Source organism: Pavona decussata, unplaced genomic scaffold, assembly GCF_977016875.1.
Source record: "Pavona decussata unplaced genomic scaffold, jaPavDecu1.1 SCAFFOLD_47, whole genome shotgun sequence".
Lineage (NCBI taxonomy): Eukaryota > Metazoa > Cnidaria > Anthozoa > Scleractinia > Agariciidae > Pavona > Pavona decussata.
In genome coordinates, this window is record NW_028145469.1 from 2,049,446 (window position 1) to 2,070,000 (window position 20,555).

General features: G+C 38.6%; 3 protein-coding genes and 2 pseudogenes across 3 annotated transcripts in view; all 5 read left to right on the top strand.

The window, feature by feature from the left end:
- LOC146482242 (BTB/POZ domain-containing protein 6-A-like) overlaps positions 1-9,539 on the top strand; it is a 33,197-nt gene extending 23,658 nt beyond the window's left edge. Inside the window, exon 2 of the mRNA XM_085107530.1 lies at positions 9,462-9,539. The gene's annotated coding sequence lies outside the window, so the exon portion shown is untranslated. The remainder of the gene's footprint in view (positions 1-9,461) is intronic.
- The window catches only part of LOC146482240 (BTB/POZ domain-containing protein 6-like), a 56,186-nt gene extending 46,586 nt beyond the window's left edge, over positions 1-9,600 (top strand). The window contains exon 2 of the mRNA XM_085107517.1: positions 9,462-9,600. The gene's annotated coding sequence lies outside the window, so the exon portion shown is untranslated. The remainder of the gene's footprint in view (positions 1-9,461) is intronic.
- Positions 1-20,555, top strand: part of LOC146482246 (BTB/POZ domain-containing protein 6-like) — a 75,602-nt gene that overhangs the window by 3,755 nt on the left and 51,292 nt on the right. The window lies entirely within an intron of this gene.
- On the top strand, positions 5,799-9,467 carry LOC146482247 (BTB/POZ domain-containing protein 6-like; annotated as a pseudogene).
- LOC146482248 (BTB/POZ domain-containing protein 3 pseudogene) lies at positions 13,944-16,010 on the top strand (annotated as a pseudogene).

Here is a 20,555-nt window from a genome sequence, read left to right on the forward strand (position 1 = left end):
CTCGCAAATTAATAAATTTAATTTAGTCGCTTACAAATGGATAGTATATGCCTTTGCACAGCTAGACTCTAAACATTAATTTCTTAAAAAATTGGACCATTTTTTATTAAAAGAGAGTAGTTTATTGGTCATAATCGCAATGTATACATGTATACATTGCGGGCAGCGCATGATATGGAATGGCGGAGGTTACACAATATTATTTTTAAAATGAATTGGGAAAGGCCAGTTTGTTGAGTCTGCAAGTCTGCAGGTCTGCAAGTCTGCAGGTCTGCAAGTCTGCAAGTCTGCAAGTCTGCCGGTCTGCAAGTCTGCAGGTCTGCCGGTCTGCAAGTCTGCAGGTCTGCAGGTCTGCAGGTCTGCAGGTCTGCAGGTCTGCAGGTCTGCAGGTCTGCAGGTCTGCAGTCTGCATTTGTCGCACACCGTGAACTCGTCAGCAGCTAAAAAAATTAAGTCCATCAGTAGTTCATGTAGGTGATCATACGATTGATCCCTCGGTTAACGTTAGGAACTTGGGAATGATATTTTATAATTCGATTAGTATGGATTCTCACATAAATCAAGTTTGCAAGACCGCGTTCTACCATATTCACAATATTCATAGAATTTCTAAATACCTTTCACAGGAATCCCTTAAAACATTAGTTCATGCTTTCGCTACGTCCAGACTCAATTATCGTAATAGCCTTCTTTATGGCCTTCCCAAGTATCAGATTAAGTAAACTTCAAGGAGTACAGAATGCTGCAGCCAGATTAATAACGAACACTAAAAAGTATGATCACATCACACCAGCTTTATATTACCTTCACTGGCTACCTGTGTTCTACCGCATCTATTTTAAAATTTTAATTATTACATTTAAGGCTATATATAATATGTCACCTAGCAATATTAGTAACTTAACGTCTATTAAGTCGTGTTCTGTTTATTCCCTTAGATCCAAGGGGCGCATGCTTTCCACATTAGGTGCTCGTTCTTTCTATGCTTCTGCCACCACACTGTGGAACAGCCTCTCAGCAAATGTTCGGGAAATTACATGACTTAGTATTTTTAAGAAAAAACTTAAGACATATCTTTTAAATTTAGCTTACTACCAGTAATTCTTAGCAATGGCATTGAGGATGGTCGATTGTTTATTTTAGGATTAGTTTTTATTGATATTTCTTATAAATTTTTTTTAAGTCATGTAAAGTGCTTTTGATCATTTTAATGTTAAAAGGCGCTATATTAAGTGAATAAATTATTATTATTATTATTATTATTAATATTATTATTATTATTATTATTATTATTATTATTATTAATATTTTTATTATTATCATTATTATTATTATTTGTCCTTAGTTTTGCTGCTGGACGGACGACTAGATTTCAACCGCGAAATAATGGGATTTCAGGTGTTATTTCTATTTTCATTCGTTCTTGAATTGGATCGGTGTTTCACGGAGATAAAGTTTCATCACTGAATAAGTACGAGGGAGTTTTTGTACAAAGGCATTCATTTATGAAATCTACTTATGGCCATTACGCTTAAATATTTAAAACGGAAAATTATATATGTACGGCTACGGTCGTCCTGGATCATTCAACCCGCTGTCATAACGAACATAGAAGCAGATTTACGGAAACATGAACAACGAAACTGGGTCGTCACAGGCTGCTGGCTTTCACAAGAAAACAAGTCGAAAATTTCTCCTTCATCAACCTGTTGTGTTCGTCCAATGTAAGGGCGAGACTCAAGCATTGGCATCATTGGCATAAGTCATATATTAGGTATGTAGCTGTTAGAGAAGCTTTTGTTTAGTTTAAAATTGCTGACGTAATTTTTAAGGAGCGTAATAAGTATGGTTATTTTTATTTACTTACCGTAGTTACTGATTTTACTTACTTATTCAACAAAATAAAATTAATCAAGGAAACAATTTCAAAGAGCTGATGAATGACGATTTCCTTCTAATAAGATTTCACAGTTGTGTATCCAATGGCCTTGTTCTTTGAATGAAAGTGAGGCTGCAGTTGACTTCGTTGTGATACAAAACTCAGTGCTTTGCACATGAAAATGCAAACTATTAGCATACGAGCAACACGATTTTTATATGAAGACGAGTGAAGTGTTTTTGGGCAACTTTAATCGCAGCAGACTCCCGGCTTGTTTCTGAAGGGCCACGTAACCACACAGACAACTGTAAAATGAGCTATTGTTATGGGAGTTGCCACGGAGTCAAGGATTGCTGTTCACGTTTTCTTCTTTTTCGTTGTTTCCCATTTCGTCCAATTAATGCACTTTCTTTTTGGTAAGCACCTTGGTGCGGACTCTGACCACGAGATTGCGTTGTCGCCTGGTCACCTCCCTCAGATAGAGCGCCTAGTAAGTAAGCAAAACGGACGGATCGAGGAAGGAAGGGGCGTGAGTTAAATAACAGTGACAAAAATACTTTATTGGTATTTCGGTAAGCCTTTTTATACGTTTATTGTAAATAAATAAAGCCATCATCTGGCCCATAACAAAGCACAGCACCGCACAATCATACAGAGTTGGTCATGTCAAAAATAATACGCCCAAGACTTTGTATGGTTCCTCCTTCAGTATTTTTCTTTTGCTGAGGAGAACAAACCTGTCAGCGTGATTATCTAGACAGTACAATACGAATGCAAGACAGAAAAACGGTGTCAAAAGAGGTGACTGGGAGTTTTATGAGGAGCGATACTAGACTTGTAAATACCTAGAAACGTGTATATGCCTAGTAAGCGAATACCCTACATAACGTGCATGGCACAAGTCACATTAAAATTAATAAACAACACAATGCTGATTTACAACGTCACAAAGTCAAAAAGCCCATGAAATTAATACTCCACAGGTATGGGAAGCATTCCGCAAGGTACGTTGCCTCCTAAAAGAAAAGATTAAAGCTGCAAAACAACACTTCATTGATAAAGCCTTATCATCTTCAAAACCTAAAGAGGTTTGGCAAGTAATACACCGAATCCTTCACCCTTCATTACAGCTCCTGAGACTTGATGTGAATAGCCTTAATAGGTACTTACAAACACTGATCAGCGCACTCTCTGATCTACCAATGTCGATTCTAGATTCACTTCCATTAACAATTTGTATCAATCGGAACCGGAAGAGGAAGCCTTCAAGCTGTGGCTGGTTACACCAAGTGAGGTAGCTATAGAAAGATAAATAGGATTCGGAATGATACATCTACCGGCCCAGATCAGCTTCCAATCAAATGCATCAAACCAGTGACAGATATCATCGCTGGCTTGCTTATAATTACCCATATTATCAATGCCTTTATAGAGATCTCATCTTTCCCAGATCGGGGAAGCATGGAAGATTGCCAGAATAACACCGGTACCAAAAAAATGAAAATACTGCAAGTGAATCAGACATGAGGTCCATATCCATTCTGCCAGTACTATCGAAAGTCTTTTATTGATTTACATAAGTTGCTCGAAGATAACAAATCAGGCTTTAGAAAAGGTCACTCGACAACCACAGTGACTGTACTTTTAAGGATTAAAGACGACATCATCAAAGCCATGACATTGAAAAGGGGAGAGACTACATTTATGATCTTTGCCGACTTCTCAGAAGCATTTGACACCATCAAAAATAAAACTGTCCTGAAGAAGCTCAATTATCCTTGGATTTTTTCTGAACTGGACCATCGAATATTTAGCTGACAGGCGGCAAGTCCAAAAAAAATGCCTCGAGCTTCCTTAAAAACCAAAGTGATGGTCTTGTCTACAAAACAGTTGTCATCTGCCCATGCCTTGGAAGATTTAAATATGAAGATCGCAGTAAATAGCGAGAACATTGAACGTCTTCCTAGTGCTAAACGCTTGGGAACGTACGTTAGTCAACATCTGCAATGGGAAGACAATGTTAAGAACATTTGTACCTCTTGCTACGCTACACTAGCAATGCGGATATTTGACCGGCAGATATTTTTCTGTTCTTAAGAAGTGCATAAATAAGTTAGATTGTTTAGTTTACGAAATATTGCCAACTAGACAATGAACGCAATCTCTCAATGTCCAATCGGACTTAATTCAAGGAAAACTATTTGCGTGACATTACATATTCAGATATGCTGCCAATTCTGGTGAACTATTTCTGACATTGAGTTTATTTCAATTACTTCGAACTTGATAACGGACGGTCATGACAACACCGAAACGTTGTTCGCTTTTATCGTTTATTTTCACTTGCTTATGTATAACTAAACCTTTGCTTATAAATAAATTAATAAATAAATAGATAGATAAATAAATGAATGAATAAATAAATAATAAACAATGAAAATGTATCTATAATCAGTTACAGGAGCAGCCGTTATATCTAGCACATCGGCGGGAATGCATGTGAATTAAAGGCAAGGCCTCTTGTCTCCACTTCATTTAAGAACAGATAGGGACCGAGATTGTTGATGAGAGCAAACTTCTCTGTGATGGGTACGAAACTGATGATGAAACATTTGTTAACCAGCATGGTGGGCTACTTCACAAATTTTTGCTGCAATATAAGGGGACCAGTGGAGTGTTCTCAAGCCGGTTTCCACCTTAAATTTCCGACACACGATCAATCTCGTACCCAGAGTCCTCAGGCGCTTTGGCCAGCGGTTAGTCGCCAGGAGAGACTCTGGGGTACTACAATTTTATTACCGCGGGATTTCTGCGGTAAAACAATGGAGACTGTTGTACAGTCGCAGCCACAACTATCACATGGATAGTGTGTGGCTGGCACTGGTGCAAAGCTGCAGTACAAGTTAAACGGGACATCTCAGTCTTGGAATACTCTGCCGGAAAATGCTGCTTTTGCCTGCATAAACTACCTTTGCCTAAAGTCGAAACGCTTATTAACCTGGCCTAAAGAGGTGAAATACTAGACTGCACATGACTGGACAGGAATAACGAAGAAAATTGGAATGAAATTTTAATGTAAAAGAGTGGCTTTCCTTCCGGTTTTTGCAGTAATTTAAGGGGTAAACGGATCCAAACGTTCCTCATAGTAGGACAGAAAATAACACAAATGTCTCTTTAATCAATGAATAATTCAACAAATTTAATGGAAATCAATGTAAAGAAATATTGCAAAATGCCAAATATAAAATATAAACATTGGGCTTACATCCTAAAAGAAACTAACAACTTCCAGATCTTCATCCTGATATCTGAGCAAAACGGCTTTTAGTAAAATGAAGTAAAGAAAGCAATATTGTGATGTTCCTTCGTGAAAAAATTAATCTAATTTTCTTTAAAAACTGAAAGGAAACCCACAGAGTTACATTAAAATTTACTTCCAATTTCCAATTCCCTCACTTGGTTTAGCAGTTCTTTTACGCTCTCAAACTATTTCAAGGCTGAAGTATCCTGTGCAACTTGAACGATCTTGAACGGCGTATGCTACGTATTATGTTAGCCTTATTTTGTTCTTTTCTCACTTTCATTTATTTATTTATTTTTATTTTTTTTGGTGGTGATAAAATAAGGGGTTCCATGGACCGTAGTCAATGTTTTCACGTTGCTATATAAAGCTGACCAAATAAATAATGATAACAAAAGCACATGGATCGAAAGTCGAGATCTGAAATTTCGATGTGTTATCAGTATTATCGCCTCACTCTGTGCCATTTTTTGCAATTTATTTTTTTCTTCTTTTTTAGGAAATGTCCTGTTATAGTACTGGTTTCGAAGTTGTTGGTTTCCTTTAGTCAGTTTGCAAACTGACCCAAAACTGAGCCTGCGATCACTACTACAATGCATGCGTGACATATAATTATAATACCGTGACTTTCTCCTCGAAATCGAAAGCTAGTCGCTATTCGAAGCGAAGGAAAAGAGAAACGTTCAAACCCAGAGCCGTTTCAATCATGTCTGTTGGTGTAGTCAAAAAAGATTTTTGGCAATCAACAGCCAGAAGTACTATCCGAGAAAGATGCAAGTCCATAGTTAACCAAGACCTCTTGAGCGATGTGAAGTTCGTCGTGCGAGACTCCAAGGGCAGAAGTAAAAGTAAAAATATTCCGGCTCACAAGTTTGTGTTGGCGATCAGTAGTCCAGTGTTTTATGCCATGTTTTACGGTGAACTGGCGGAGACAAAAGATTCCGTCGAGATCTCTGATTGTTCGTACGAGAGCCTGTTGGAGTTGTTTCGTTTCATTTACAGCGATGAGGCGAACTTGACACCGGACAATGTGATGCAGTTGATGTATTTGGCGAAGAAATACATGCTGCCTTCTCGGATGTTTCGAAAACGAAGACCCCAAAAGCTAAGACCGAAGACCTAAGACCCCCTGATCGAAAACGAAGACCCCCTCATCGAAAACGAAGACCCCCTCATCGAAAACGAAGACCCTTTCGCCTCAGCTCAGACCTAAAGACAAATTCTGTCAAGTGCCTTTGTCAGTATTGACATACACAAGACAGCATTTGTATTAAACTGCGATTTACTGAGGGGAAAATTAGGTATCATTACAAATCCTGGGAGGGGAAGGAGTGGGTGGACAATACTCGTGTTCGTTTACCTAAAACATGGAATCCGGAATCCGGAATCCGGAATCAGGAATCCGGAATAAAAGAAAAAACAAAAATGAAAATTCGTCGACATGAAAATTTCAACGAAGGTTAAAGTCACTTGGGAAGGAGTTTTTATAGCTTTTGGAAAATTGTAATATCAATCAGGAGCCCAGTGAAATTTTCAAAAGTTTCCCTTAGATTTCAATTGCTTTGGCAGTTGAGCCGCTCATTTGGAATAAAGGTTCTCAATCTTCAAACGTACCCTTAAATACCCCCACACCTCTTCCTACTCGATAACGTTTCCTCCTGCCATAGCACGTAGATAGACAATGAAAGGTAACTAGAGAAAAGAGTCAGTGTTGCGTTTATCACTCATCAACTCTTCGCAAGACTCACTGTCTTTGCATAATAATATAAAAAGTCTTGAAACAAATCCGTATTGGGGTGGCTTAGATTTCATCTTAAAAAAAAAAAGCTTTGAATTGGCACCGACCCTGGGGCCCGTTTCTCGAAAGTCCCGATAATTAACTGTTAGCTACGACCCGCACTTTTATTCTTTAGATTTTCATTTGAATATTTGATTTCGGGCCCGATAAGTTACCGGGACTTTCGAGAAACGGGCCCCTGGATAGACAGCGGGCAAAGTTATTTATTCATTTATCAACTCATCCGTCCGTCCGTTCGTTCGTTCGTTCATTCTTTCATTCCCTTCGTTCCTTCGCTCACTCACTCACTTGGTCGTGGTTCTGTCATGCCTGCCGGCATACATTCGTACATTCAATCATGTATGCATGTATTCATTTATGCACCTTTTTACAAAAGAGTGTCGAGCTGCCGGTACAAAGGAAACGTTTTATGTCGATGGCCTTTTTTGAAATACAGCAAGAGCTTCAGGAGCCTGTGAACGATTTCCCATAATTTAGTCATCACAATAGCAGGCTGTAGATAACAAATTATTTTATATCCTCTAGTTCTAGATACCTTGGAAGCCGGTAGATCTATTGATTTTGATTTAGAGGTAATAAGTCTAAATATTTTAAGCCCCATTCCCACCCTTATGCCCAAACAATTTGTTGAGCCGTAATATACGTTAGTCACAATGTTATGACATGTGTAAAGATATATTTCCATCGTCACCATTGTGAATGCGCTAATTTGCCTACTGTGCCTGTCAAAACACCACCAATCGCACACATCCCTCTACCCTAGCTTTTCCGAAAGAACGAAAATCCCCTACTCAAAAGCCAATCAGCATACGGCAAGTTGCACAGAAAAAGAAAAATAGAAAGAAAAGAAAGTCTTTCCTGATTTACGGATTCCGTTTATTTGATTTTATAAAAATAGATAGGTGTCGTTTTGGTGTGTTTTAAAGTTTTACGCTTTAAAGGGACTGTCTTAGAATACTAACACTTAGGCAAACTTTAGAAAATTTCACTGGGCTCCTGATAATTTTTGTAATTTTTCAAGAGCTATACAAACTGTTTCCCAAGTGACTTTAACCTTCGTTGAAATTTTCATGTCGACGAATTTTCATTTTTGTTTTTTTTTTTTATTCCAGATTCCTGATTCCGGATTCTGGATTCCGGATTCCGGATTCCATGTTTTAGGTCAACGAACACGAGTATTGTCAACCCACTCCTTCCCCTCCCAGGATTTGTAATGATACCTAATTTTCCCCTAAATCGCAGTTTAATACAAATGCTGTCTTGTGTATGTCAATACTGACAAAGGCACTTGACAGAATTTGTCTTTAGGTCTGAGCTGAGGCGAAAGGGTCTTCGTTTTCGATCAGGGGGTCTTCGTTTTCGATCAAAGGGTCTTCATTTTCGATGAGGGGGTCTTCGTTTTCGATGAGGGGGTCTTCGTTTTCGATCAGGGGGTCTTCGTTTTCGATCAGGGGTCTTCGTTTTCGATGAGGGGGTCTTAGGTCTTCGGTCTTCGCTTTTGGGGTCTTCGTTTTCGAAACATCCCTGCCTTCTCTGGCCGACAAATGCTCTGCATATCTGCAAGAGAACTTGGACGCGTCAAACGTGTTTACCGTTTTGCCAGACGCACAGAAATACGAAGAGTAAGATTTGTTGGATCACTGCTGGAAAGTGATCGAGAAAAAAACGGAGGAAGCTGAGTGTGAAATCGGATGGTTTCGTGACAATCGAGAGATCAGTACTGGAGGAAATGGTTGAGAACGATTCGTTGAATATCAAGGAAGTGGAATTGTTCAAAGCTGTCGATCGCTGGGCTGGAAAGGAATGTGAAAAGCAAGACCTTGTAGCAGAAGGCTCTGTGAAAAGAAGGATCCTTGGAGAACGGATCGTGAAGGGAATTCGTTTTCCTGTGATGGAACAGAAAGAATTTGCCAGTGTTGTCCTAAAGTGTGACATACTTAGTAAGAAAGAGGTATGCGACCTGATGAGGTATTTTAATTCCGTGCTGGATACTTCAGTGGGATTTTGTGAGACCAAAAGAGCTGGGTCATTTAAGAAAATTAGTAGGTTTGGCTCGTTAGCTACTGGGTGGCATTATAGTTGCTGGAAAGAGTGTTTAGGTCTTACTGTAGACAAAAACATAAAGCTGCATGCAATTCGTCTTTTTGGTAGCAACAGCAGTGAATATTCAGTGACCCTGAGTGTGTACAGTTTCAAGAATAAGGTTGTTATCGCAGTTAAAACCGCCCAGTTTTCGTCAAAGCTCATGCAATGTGCAATAGGAGATTATCAAGGCTTCGAACTTGAGTTTAAACCTTCAGTTGCGTTAGAAGCGAATACCAAGTACCAAATTGTCGCTTCAATAACTGGTCCGCCTTCCTGGTATGGCCGGGGTGGCGTGTCCTCTGTAGAATCCTTCGGGGTGAAATTTTCATTTTGGAACATTCTAGCAGTGCAAACCACGGTTTCAACGGGGCAATTTGCCGAATTTGTGTTTGCACCAGATTGAACGTTATTTGATAGCTAAAATAATCGCCCTCCTTTTGTTGGTAAACATCATCAACACCGAAGCACTTTGTTGCTTTATAACCTCAACTGTAGTTCATAACATAAATCATTTCTTGAAATGACATCAGTGCATGCATTTGCTATGTGGCTTTTGCAGAGCTGAAGTAATTTTGAAGGAACTTTTACAAGTGTCGTTATTTGTATTTACCGTTTTTACTTACTCTTTGAACTATATTGAGCTGAAATTTTAATATAGAGTTATTTGATATATAAAACATTCCCTACTATTGTTGGTAACGAACTTCGTTTATTTTCTTGACTCGAATGCTTGAACATCATTTATTATTGATCACCACTGAAGCTGTTTGTTGCTTTATAACTTCAAATGTAGCATGGTTCATTGCATAAATCATTTCTTGAAATGACATCAGTGCATGTATTTTTATGTAGCTTTTATAGACTTTTTAATTGTTAAAATTTGCTAAAGTTATTTTTAAGGGACGTTTACAAGTATGGTTATTTCTATTTACCCACTGTTTTTACTTAGTATACCTATTGAAAAGGATAGAATACAGGCAACAATTTTAGAGAAATTATTAATGATGATTTACTTTTATAATCGCGATACTGGGGAGCCTTCTGATTGCGCTGAGGCAAAGTTATTTGCGATAATGTCATCTGACAATGCTGGTTTGTGATTGGCTCAAAAACTATCATGTAAGCATTGCAGCATGGCACTTAAATGAGTTGGGCGCTCACAGATCAAAATTCTAGTTCTGTGAATGAACATGCCTAGAGAGAATGTCAAAACTACCAGGGGGAGCGAGAGAGGGCAGGGGGGACTGAGGAGGTGGGAAAACTCAAGGAACCCTGACTAGGGCCCCTCGGTAGTTTCGGCACTCTCCAGGGACCGCGGAGGTAGAGGGCCTAGAAGGCTTAAGTACGAGGGAGTTTTTGCACAAAGACATTCATTTATGAAAGGTACTTATCGCCATTATGCTAAAATCTTTGAAACGGAGAATTATGTACGGCTACCGTCATCGTGGATCATTCAATCCCGCTGTCATAACGAACAAAGAAGAAGGCGATCGAACGAAACAAGAAAAACGACACTGGGTCGTCACAAGCGGCTGGCTTTCACAAGAAAACAAGTCGAAATTTTATCCCTCATCAGCCTGTTGTGTTCGTCCAATGTAAGTGCCAGACTGGAGCATTGATTCTTTAGTTAAAAAGAAAAGAAAACACTGTAAAAGTTGTCTATTCTTCGGGATTTTCTAGAGGTTTTAAAACGACGTTTCGATCAGTTTAGCTGGTCTTTCTCATGGTCGTCATAAAACTAATTAAGTCAACTAACCCTGCGGAAGACCATTAAAACTGGTCGAAATGTCGCTTATAAGAACCATTTTAACCTCCACAAAATCCCGAAGAATAGACAACTTTTACAGTATTTGAGAATGAGAGATGGAAGTTTAAGAGAAGCGAAAAGAAAACATATTTTAGCCAGTGATATAATTAAAAATTTACATGAGTGTTGACAGTTTTTGACACATTTCTAGTCTTTTTGGAATTCTTTAATTTTAAAACTTTTTCGGGGGAACATGCCCCCGGATCCCCTTGTTAACGTTGTTTCACGCTAACACGTTTGCTTTACCCTTCCCCCCTCCTCCACTCCAAAACCTGCTCCGCGAGCCCTATTCTCCCCAGTTTGCGCTTGCTTTTACAAACCAAGATGTCGTGATTTTGATCGAAGCATACGATTCTCGAAAATCCTACGGAAAATAGGGCACTTTAAACAGTCTACAATTGCCGAGACTGTTATACAGTCGCAGCTACAGCTAACAGATGGATAGTCTGGAGCTGGCACTCCTGCAAAGCCGCAGATCAAGTTGAACGGGACATCGCAGCCTTCATTAAATAGTTAAAAAAATCCTGCTCTTGGCTGCATAATTTGCCTTTACCTTGGATCGTCTTATTGACTATAGCTAGGTCTGTGGAAGTGACATATTGGACTGGCCAGACTGGGCTTGACTCAGAGAGGAAATTGGAAGGAAATTTTAATGTAGGATTTTAATAGGACAGCAAAATTTAACAAATGTCTTTTTAATAGAAAAATATTTCAATACATCAGTTTAATGAAGATCAATGTAAAGAAATATTGTAAAATTCCAAATATAAACCTTGGGCTTACATTAAAACAACAACAACTTCCAGATCTTCATCTTAATATCTCAGGAAGACGGCTTTTTGCAAAAGACAGTAAAATGATACAATATTGCGATGTTCCTTTGTAGAAAAAAAAAAAAAACATTCAGTTCACTGTATAAACTGGAAGGAAAGCCACTCTAGTTTAAATACATTAAAAAATTCTTCCAATTTTCCAATTTTCCTTTTTTATAATAATAATAATAATAATAATAATAATTAAAATATTCCAAGCAAATTGTTATTTACAAGTTAAAAGTAGAAAAAAGAGCTATTAAAACCTATTTACAATTCTTGTCGATTAAAAAAATTAAACTATTTTCAAGTACAATTTTTTTGGAATAAAAAGGAAAAAAAAACAAATCTCATCAAGTTACAATAGTGCTCTTATTCGTTAAAGAAAATCATATGATCTATCATCGCTGAAAATATATTCGGAGGTTTGATTATGGTCCTTAATGACGAAAAAAACAACTCTTATTAAAAGTATAAGCGGAAGAAAAAGTATGTATAAAAATTATAGGACCTAGATTTTGGCGAGGCATCTATCTAATTCAAAGTCCGCTTCTCGAACGTTGCTTCTAATTGCTCTTCTAACTGTTCTTGACCCTCTAAGACAGACTGAAGAGGCCCTATCAGGGGTTTTCGGGATACGGGACATTCGCGGAAAAAATTACCGGGATATAAGAGATATGAGAGAAAAGTTATCGGGATACAGGATATTGAGAAGTAGTTTCAGGGATACGGGATATTCGCAAAAAATTGTAACATATCAGATGTTTGATGAAAAACGTTCTTGGATTACTAAATGCATGCCCTTTTCTGTATTTTTGTTGATGATTAGATATAAATGAAAAATATAGTCATCAGTTCCAGTCAGTCATCAGACCAGTCATCGGTTCATAATGGGCACTGTTGTATTTGACCAAACTCTTTAATACTTGATAAACTCGAAGATTGCATGATAACATTCCTTGAGAAAGAATTCCGCTATTTCCGACGTACAAGATAAATTCCGCTACATTTAGAAGTAATAGTTCCAGAGTTCCTTCGAGAGTCACATTCAAAACAAGAACCTATCCGAAAAATCTGATTACAAATGATCACGTGCGAATTTGGCAAGTTCCAGTCCTTACTCGTTTCCAACAGGCACTATGTGGGGGTAACATGAAGTACTAAAAATAGCGCGACAGCACTCGATCCCCACTCGATCCCCACTCGAGCGAGGCAGCGCCACCTGATCGAGGCGAGACCTGTGTAAAGCGCAGGTCAAAGTCATTCATGACGTTTAAACACGACAGCGACATGATAGAGACCAAACCGAGAATCAACAGAATGCGGCAACCGTGGACAGCTGTTTCGAGCTGGTTGGCTCTCGTCAGCACAGTGTAGCACAGCAAAAAAGTAGAACTCCAACGCGAGTCGAGTGGTCTACCAAATACAGATCCTGCGTATGCCTGCAGCATTTTCGTTGTGCGGTTCCTTGCTTATTGTTTGCTTTTGTTTTTTCGCTGTTCACACCCTTGTTGGGACGTGTTTTGTTCTACAATGATTAGGTATAAAATAAGTTCCCTCACCGGCTATCTTGTTCAAAGTCTGTGTTATCAGACGAAACCGGTAGGACAAAGTAAAGAAGTTGACAAGATCTGTTGCTGTATGCTGCTCACCAGAGTTTATTTCAAAAAATGAAAAAAATGAAAAAAAATATTTAGAAAAAAAGTAACATATGAAAAATGGCCAATACTTTAATTTCCGGGATATTTGTAACCGGAATTTATGGAATACGGGATATTTGGTCAAAAAATTACAGGGATAAGGGATATTAAGACCCCCCCCCCCCCCCCCCCTAATGGCGCCTCACTAAAGGCGACCTAAGGATGGCAAAGGAGACTTCAGAACGTATCCAAGAGACAGTGGCGGCATAGTTCTCTCCTTTCTTCGCTGCGACTAATAATAATAATAATAATAATAATAACAATAATAATAATAATAATAAACAAAAGGAAATGGGTTGAAGGACGCCAGTTCTGAAAATTCCATGTTTTAGCAATCGCCACGCCTGTTTCTGTGCCGGGAAGCCAAATTTTTGTAACTTTCATTTTTGCTTGCTTTTGAGGAATTATCCCGTTTGTCAATGCCCAAAATACCACAGCTATAGTTGGTTTCCTTTCTTCAGAACGTTATCGACCGCAAAGAGACTGGGACCAAAACTGAGCCTGCGATATTACAATCTGAATGCATGCGTGACATAACTGTAACACCGTGATTTTCTCCTTGAAATCGAAAGGTAGTCGCTATTAGAAGCGACGGAAACAGGAAACGTTCAAACGCAGAGTCGTTTCAAACATGTCTATTGGTGCAGCCAAAAAAGATTTTTGGCAATCAACTGCCAAAAGTACTATCCGAGAAAGATGCAAGTCCATATTTAACCAAGACCTCTTGAGCGATGTAAAGTTCGTCGTGCGAAACTCCAAGGCCGGAAGTGAAAGTAAAAATATTCCGGCTCACAAGTTTGTGTTGGCGATCAGTAGTCCAGTGTTTTATGCCATGTTTTACGGTGAACTGGCGGAGACAAAAGATTCTGTCGAGATCTCTGATTGTGAGTACGAGAGCCTGTTGGAGTTTTTTCGTTTCATATACAGCGATGAGGCGAACTTGACACCGGACAATGTGATGCAATTGATGTATTTGGCGAAGAAATACATGCTGTCTTCTTTGGCCGACAAATGCTCCACTTACCTGCAAAAGAACTTGGACGCGTCAAACGTGTTTACCGTTTTGCCGGAAGTGCAGAAATACGAAGAGAAAGATCTTTTGGATCACTGCTGGAAAGTGATCGAGAAAGAAACGGAGGAAGCTGTGAAATCGGATGATTTCGTGACAATCGAGAGGTCAGTACTGGAGGAAATGGTGGAGAAAGAAACGTTGAATATCAAGGAAGTGGAATTGTTTAAAGCTGTCGATCGCTGGGCTGGAAAGGAATGTGAAAAGCAAGACCTTGTAGCAGAAGGCTCTGTGAAAAGAAGGATCCTTGGTGAACGGATCGTCAAGGGAATTCGTTTTCCTGTGATGGAATAAAAAGAGTTTGCCAGTGTTGTCCTAAAGTGTGACATCCTCAGTAAGAAAGAGATATGCGACCTTGTGGGGTATTATAGTTCTGTGCTAGATACTTCAGTGGGTTTTTGTGAGACCAAAAGAGCTGGGTCATTTGAGAAAATCAGTAGGTTTGGCTCGTTAGCTACAGGGTGGCGTTATAGTAGCGACTGGACAGAGTATTTAGATCTTACTGTAGACAAAAACATAAAGTTGCATGCAATTCGTCTCTTTGGTAGCGACAGCAGTGAATATTTAGTGACCCTGAATGTGTTCAATTACAAGACATACGCTCAGGTCGCAACTAAAACGGGTTCATTTTCGTCGAAGCTCATGAAGTGTACAATAGGAGATTATCAAGGCTTTGAATTTGAGTTTGAACCTTCTGTTGCTTTAGAAGCGAATACCAAGTACCTAATTTACGCTTTAATAACTGGTCCGCCTTCCTGGTATGGCCAGGGTGGGGTGCCCTCTGTAGAATCCTCCGGGGTGAAATTTTCATTTTCGAACGCTGCAGCAGGACAAACCACAGTTTCAAAAGGGCAATTTGCTGAATATGTCTTTACACTAGATTGAGCCCTTTCGCTGAAATTTTAGTTTTTAGTTATTTGGTAACTACAGCACTTGCATGTTATTGTCGGCAAACATTTCGTTTATTTTGTGAACTTGAATGCTTCAACATCATCAAGACCGAAGCACTCGGTTGCTTTACTGAATAATTTCAACTTAGTCATAGTTCATTACATAAATCATTTTTTTACATGGCATCAGTACATGCATTTGCTATGTAGCTTTGCAGAGACTGAAATAATTTTTAAGGAACGTTTACAAGTATGGTTATTTGTATTTACTCACTGTATTTACTGTTTTTACTTACTCACTGCACTTGATTGAGTCGAATTGCCGAAATTTTAATATAGAGTTATTTGGTAGTAACAATACTTTCCCTGCTAGTGTTGTGGACGAACTTTGTTTATTTTTTGGCTCGAATGCTTGAACATCATTTTTTTTATCACCACTGAAGTTCTTTGTTGCATTATACCTTCAAATGTAGCATGCTTTATTGAATAAATCATTTCTTGAAATGACATCAGTGCACGTATTTGTTATGTAGCTTTTATGGAGACTTTTCAATTGTTAACATTTGCTGAAGTAATTTTTAAGAAACGTGTACAAGTATGGTTATTTGTATTTACTTACTGTATTTCTTTACCTATTGAGCAGAAAAGAATAAAGTAGTAGAGAACTGATGCCTGATGTATGAATCGTGATTTACTTCTATTATCGCGATCCTGGGGAGCCTTCTGATTGGGCTAAGGCAACGTAATTTTGCGATAATGTCGTCTTAAAACGCCAGTTTGTGATTGGATCAAAACTGGCTGGCAATCGAGCAAACGCGTTAGCGTGAGAAAACGAGGGGGTTCCGAGGGCATTTTCCCTCGAAAAAATGTTAAACTTAAGTCTTCTGAAAACTTTCCAGTGATGTCAACAGTGATGTAAATTTTTAATTGTATCAACTTAAATATGTTTTCTTTTCTTTTGAAGTAATGAGTCAATTCTTCAGTCTGGCCCTTACATTTGACCAACAAAACAGGCTGATGAGGCAGAAATTTTTGACTTGTTTTCTAGTGAATATGAATATATGAAACATCATATATTGAACTGCAGATGAAAGATTAGATAGAAGAAAGATCCTCGCAGTTAGTACGCAACTTAAGCAGTTGGGAAAAGAAAGCCTGAAAAAAATTCAGGCTTGAACGGGTTTCGAACCCATGACCTCTGCAATGCCGGTGCAGTGCTCTACCAACTGAGCTATCTGAAAGATTAGTTGGCTTGATAGCTCAGTTGGTAGAACACTGCAACGGCATCGCAGAGGTCATGGGTTCGAATCCAGTTCAAGCCTGAATGTTTTTTTTAGTAGTCCGGTGCTTTTCGCCATATTTTACGGTGAATTGGCGGAGACAAAAGATTCTGTCGAGATCTCTGATTGCGAGTACAAGAGCCTGTTGGAGTTGTTTCGTTTCATTTACAGCGATGAGGCGAACTTGACACCGGACAATGTGATGCATATGATTTATTTGGCGACTGAGAAATACATGCTTCCTTCTCTGGCCGACAAATGCTCCGCTTACCTGCAAGAGAACCTGAGCGCGTCAAACGTGTTTACCGTTTTGCTAGACGCACAGAAATACGAAGAGAAAGACCCTTTGGATCACTGCTGGAAAGTGATCGAGAAAGAAACTGAGGAAGCTGTGAAATCGGATGGTTTCGTGACAATCGAGAGGTCAATACTGGAGGAAATGGTTGAGAAAGATTCGTTGAATATCAAGGAAGTGGAGTTGTTCAAAGCTGTTGACTGCTGGGCTTATAATTTAAGCAATGCGAAAAACAAGGCCTTATAGCGGAAGGGTCCGTGAAAAGAGCAATCCTTGGAGAACGGATCGTGAAGGAATTCATTTTCCAGGGAGGGAACAAAAGGAGTTTGCAAGTGTTGTTTTCGACTGTGACATACTTAACAAGAAAGAATGCGTCGACCTGATAAAATATTTTAGCCATGTACTTAATATTCCAGTTGGTTTTTGTGAAGCCGAAAGGGCTGGGTGGTTAAATGTAAATTTTTAGGTTTACTGCACTTACACATGGCTGGCAATACTGTTCCGGCTTTCTCAATTGTTTATGTCTTTCGGTAAACAAAAACATAAGGCTGCACTCAGTTCGACTTTTTGGTAAGAAAAACAAGAATATTCTGTGTCCCTAACGGCCCAGGACGCCGATGGAACTGCTGTCGCAAACGTTAAAGGGAATTTCTTATCGGAGCTCATACAGGGTGAAATAGGAAATTGTCACCGGTTTGATTGTGTTTTCAAGCCTCCAATATGTTTAACAAGGTAATAGTGTTTATTATTTTCTTGCTGAAATATAAGGCCCTTCTTTCTGGTATGGACAAAAGGGCCTGACTAGTGTACAGCATCCTGCAGTAAAATTTACCTTTGCGACTTCAGGGAAGACAAATACAGTTCAAAAGGGGCAATTTTCAGAGTTTTTAGTTCACACCGGTCTAAGTCGTTGCACTCGGTCAATATTATTTCAATGAAATTAACTCTTATCTAAAAGAGAAATTGCAAGTTAAAATGGTATACCCTTATAGATGACTGACTGAACTATGAGTGAGCAATATATTTTTTTTTCTCATTTGTGACTTTTCCGGCATAATCTACGATTAAACCTGCATTTCTGCTTGTCCAAATAGGAAAATGAAGATTTGAAGACCACCTGCAGGGTCCCAGGATAGTCGATAGTAGTGGTACAACCAAAACTTTTAATCCTTGCGGTCCACATAATTGGTTGCGGACATGATATCACGTAGGATTTCCTTCATAATTGTTTGAACAGTTGCCCTTTTGGCGCCTTGAAATTTTTAGATTCCATCACAACCAAGACCATTCATATAATCAAAACCAAGAGAGAAAGAATAAAATGATACAAAGTTTAAAGGTTGCTATCGAACACCCTTTGCATGTGGGTATAGCAATTAGTAGTAAGCAACAATAGACGGAGGGACCTGGGGTAAGGAGCCGGTTGCATATACGTTTTATGGCTCTCTGAATATCCAAAGAAATGGAATTTCTCGAGTGCCATTTCATATTGAACTGAAAGGAAGATCCTTTACTTCCCCAAATTTAAGACTATTTAAATTATAAAATTAGACATAAAGAAATTTGTAAATTATCAAATTACTAGTAAAGTAATTTGTAGAGTTATGTTCATTAACCTGTCCAACGGCTAACTAATATAAAACAGAAAAGTGCCGAAACAATATAATTCGGCTTCAGAGTGTGCGATTTAACGCTTTTTACTAAAAACTGGATTATTATTTAATGCAATTCAAGAGATTTGATTGGCTTAGCGGCCATAGTATATGAGCCATTATACCATGGCCGAGAAATGGCGACAATTAAATTTTCTTCTGGTTATTCTTGATAAGCGAAATCAGCAAGTTTAAGCAATATTTCTTGATTGTTAGTGTCCCATGACTATTGGCCAGGCAGTTTTAGCGGTACTCTAAGGAGATAAGGGTTGTTCCTCAGTATTTCAAAATTCGATATTTGAGTCGATTTTGTTTTCTTCGTTTCTATTTAGGAACTGAAAACAACAACGAAAGTTGCAGTTGAAATAATTTTGTAGTTATACCTCTTACTTACCGAGTTCGAGGTCCATATTGTAAGTTACAGACCAAGTTTATTTCCCGGTGATTATAATCGCTGGCGGGCCATAAATCAACGGGAAAGAACGAGGATTCATAACCTACAGTATTGACCGAGAAAACGAGGTTAGTAAGATTTTTATTATATCTGTGAGGTTAATCGGGGTGCGAGAAAGGAACAACTTTCAAATTTAGCAGGCCATACATTGAAATAAGGCCCCCAAAATTGACCAATCACACTGCACGTACTAACTGAGAGACATAATAAAAGGTGATACTGCACTCCAGAAACATGAAGAGTCTGGTATGAGTGAAGGATTCAGGGATCGTTTTGGGGGAGGGAAAGGGGGCGGTATTTTGCGAAGGAAACATTAATTATAAGCAAAGAAACAATGTTGTGCAAAGTGCCATGTTTGTCTTTCCCACCCAAATCATCTCACAATCCCTAACTACCACTTGTCTTCACATAGTCTCTAAATTCGAAATAGTTGACAGCGAAACCATTTGGATATGTGGCCGGCTATCTAAACTTTACAACTTAATTCGTGGATATTTTAAACCTTATTTATTACTGGAACTTATAATTTACAAACGATATTTCATACCAAGTCCATTTTCATAAGTGTTTGTTAGAATTAGAAGCTAGGTGAATTATTCAGTTGCAATGCAACACCAAAAAAATACGTACCTAATAAAACAATATTAAGCGGGAAAAAAATCAGTAGACTTTATTGCGGTTTTTTTTCTGCAGAAGTTTTCGGTCAGTTTTAACTGGCAACTGCAGAAATGAAACACCGCAGCCATAATACCTACCTAAGCCTAGTATTGTCATCGGGCTAGCTTGGTCCGCAGAATGTGTTTTACATGACTGTACTGTTCATTAACTGTAGTTATTTACCTCAATGTCAGCGTATATCGCCTGATATTTATTGGCATACACGTAGCCGGGTTGAATATATTTATTTCTAGTTCATCCCAAACTGGTCAACAGCTGGAGCGGAAATCGATGTACATGTAGACGAAACTATAAACCACCTAGTATTATTCAACAATTAGACGGACGGAAAGCTCGAGGTGATGGTTTCGGTCAATACTGAATTAATATTCCCGTACGTGCTAGCAAAGTCGTTGGAAACCGAGAACTAGCTGTCTGATTGTTTTAGCAAAGCTTGCTGACCGAGCTATTCAACAAAATTGCTGTGAATTCGGCCATTTTTCTCAGTCATCCGCTCTCAGGGCAGTTTATCGAAAATGAAACCCCTTGCAAAGCCAATAAGAAATAGCCAGTCACCGTATTTGCTAACAGTAAATAGCAGGTTTGGTGCATAATCTAAATTATTGTGTTTTTTCCACAACCCACCCAATGAGCCTGTTGACATTCAGGTGCAAAGATAACAAAAAAATATATATTATGCCAACATCGATGTTATAATACAACAACTGAACCCGCCTAATTCTAAGTTTATCAAGTATTTGCGATCAGGGAATGAATAGTATTATTATTAGTATTAATATTAACGTCTCGTCGAAGATTTGTACAATAAACTTCTTTGTATAAAGAAATACTTCTGGTGGCATTATTTACGAGTGG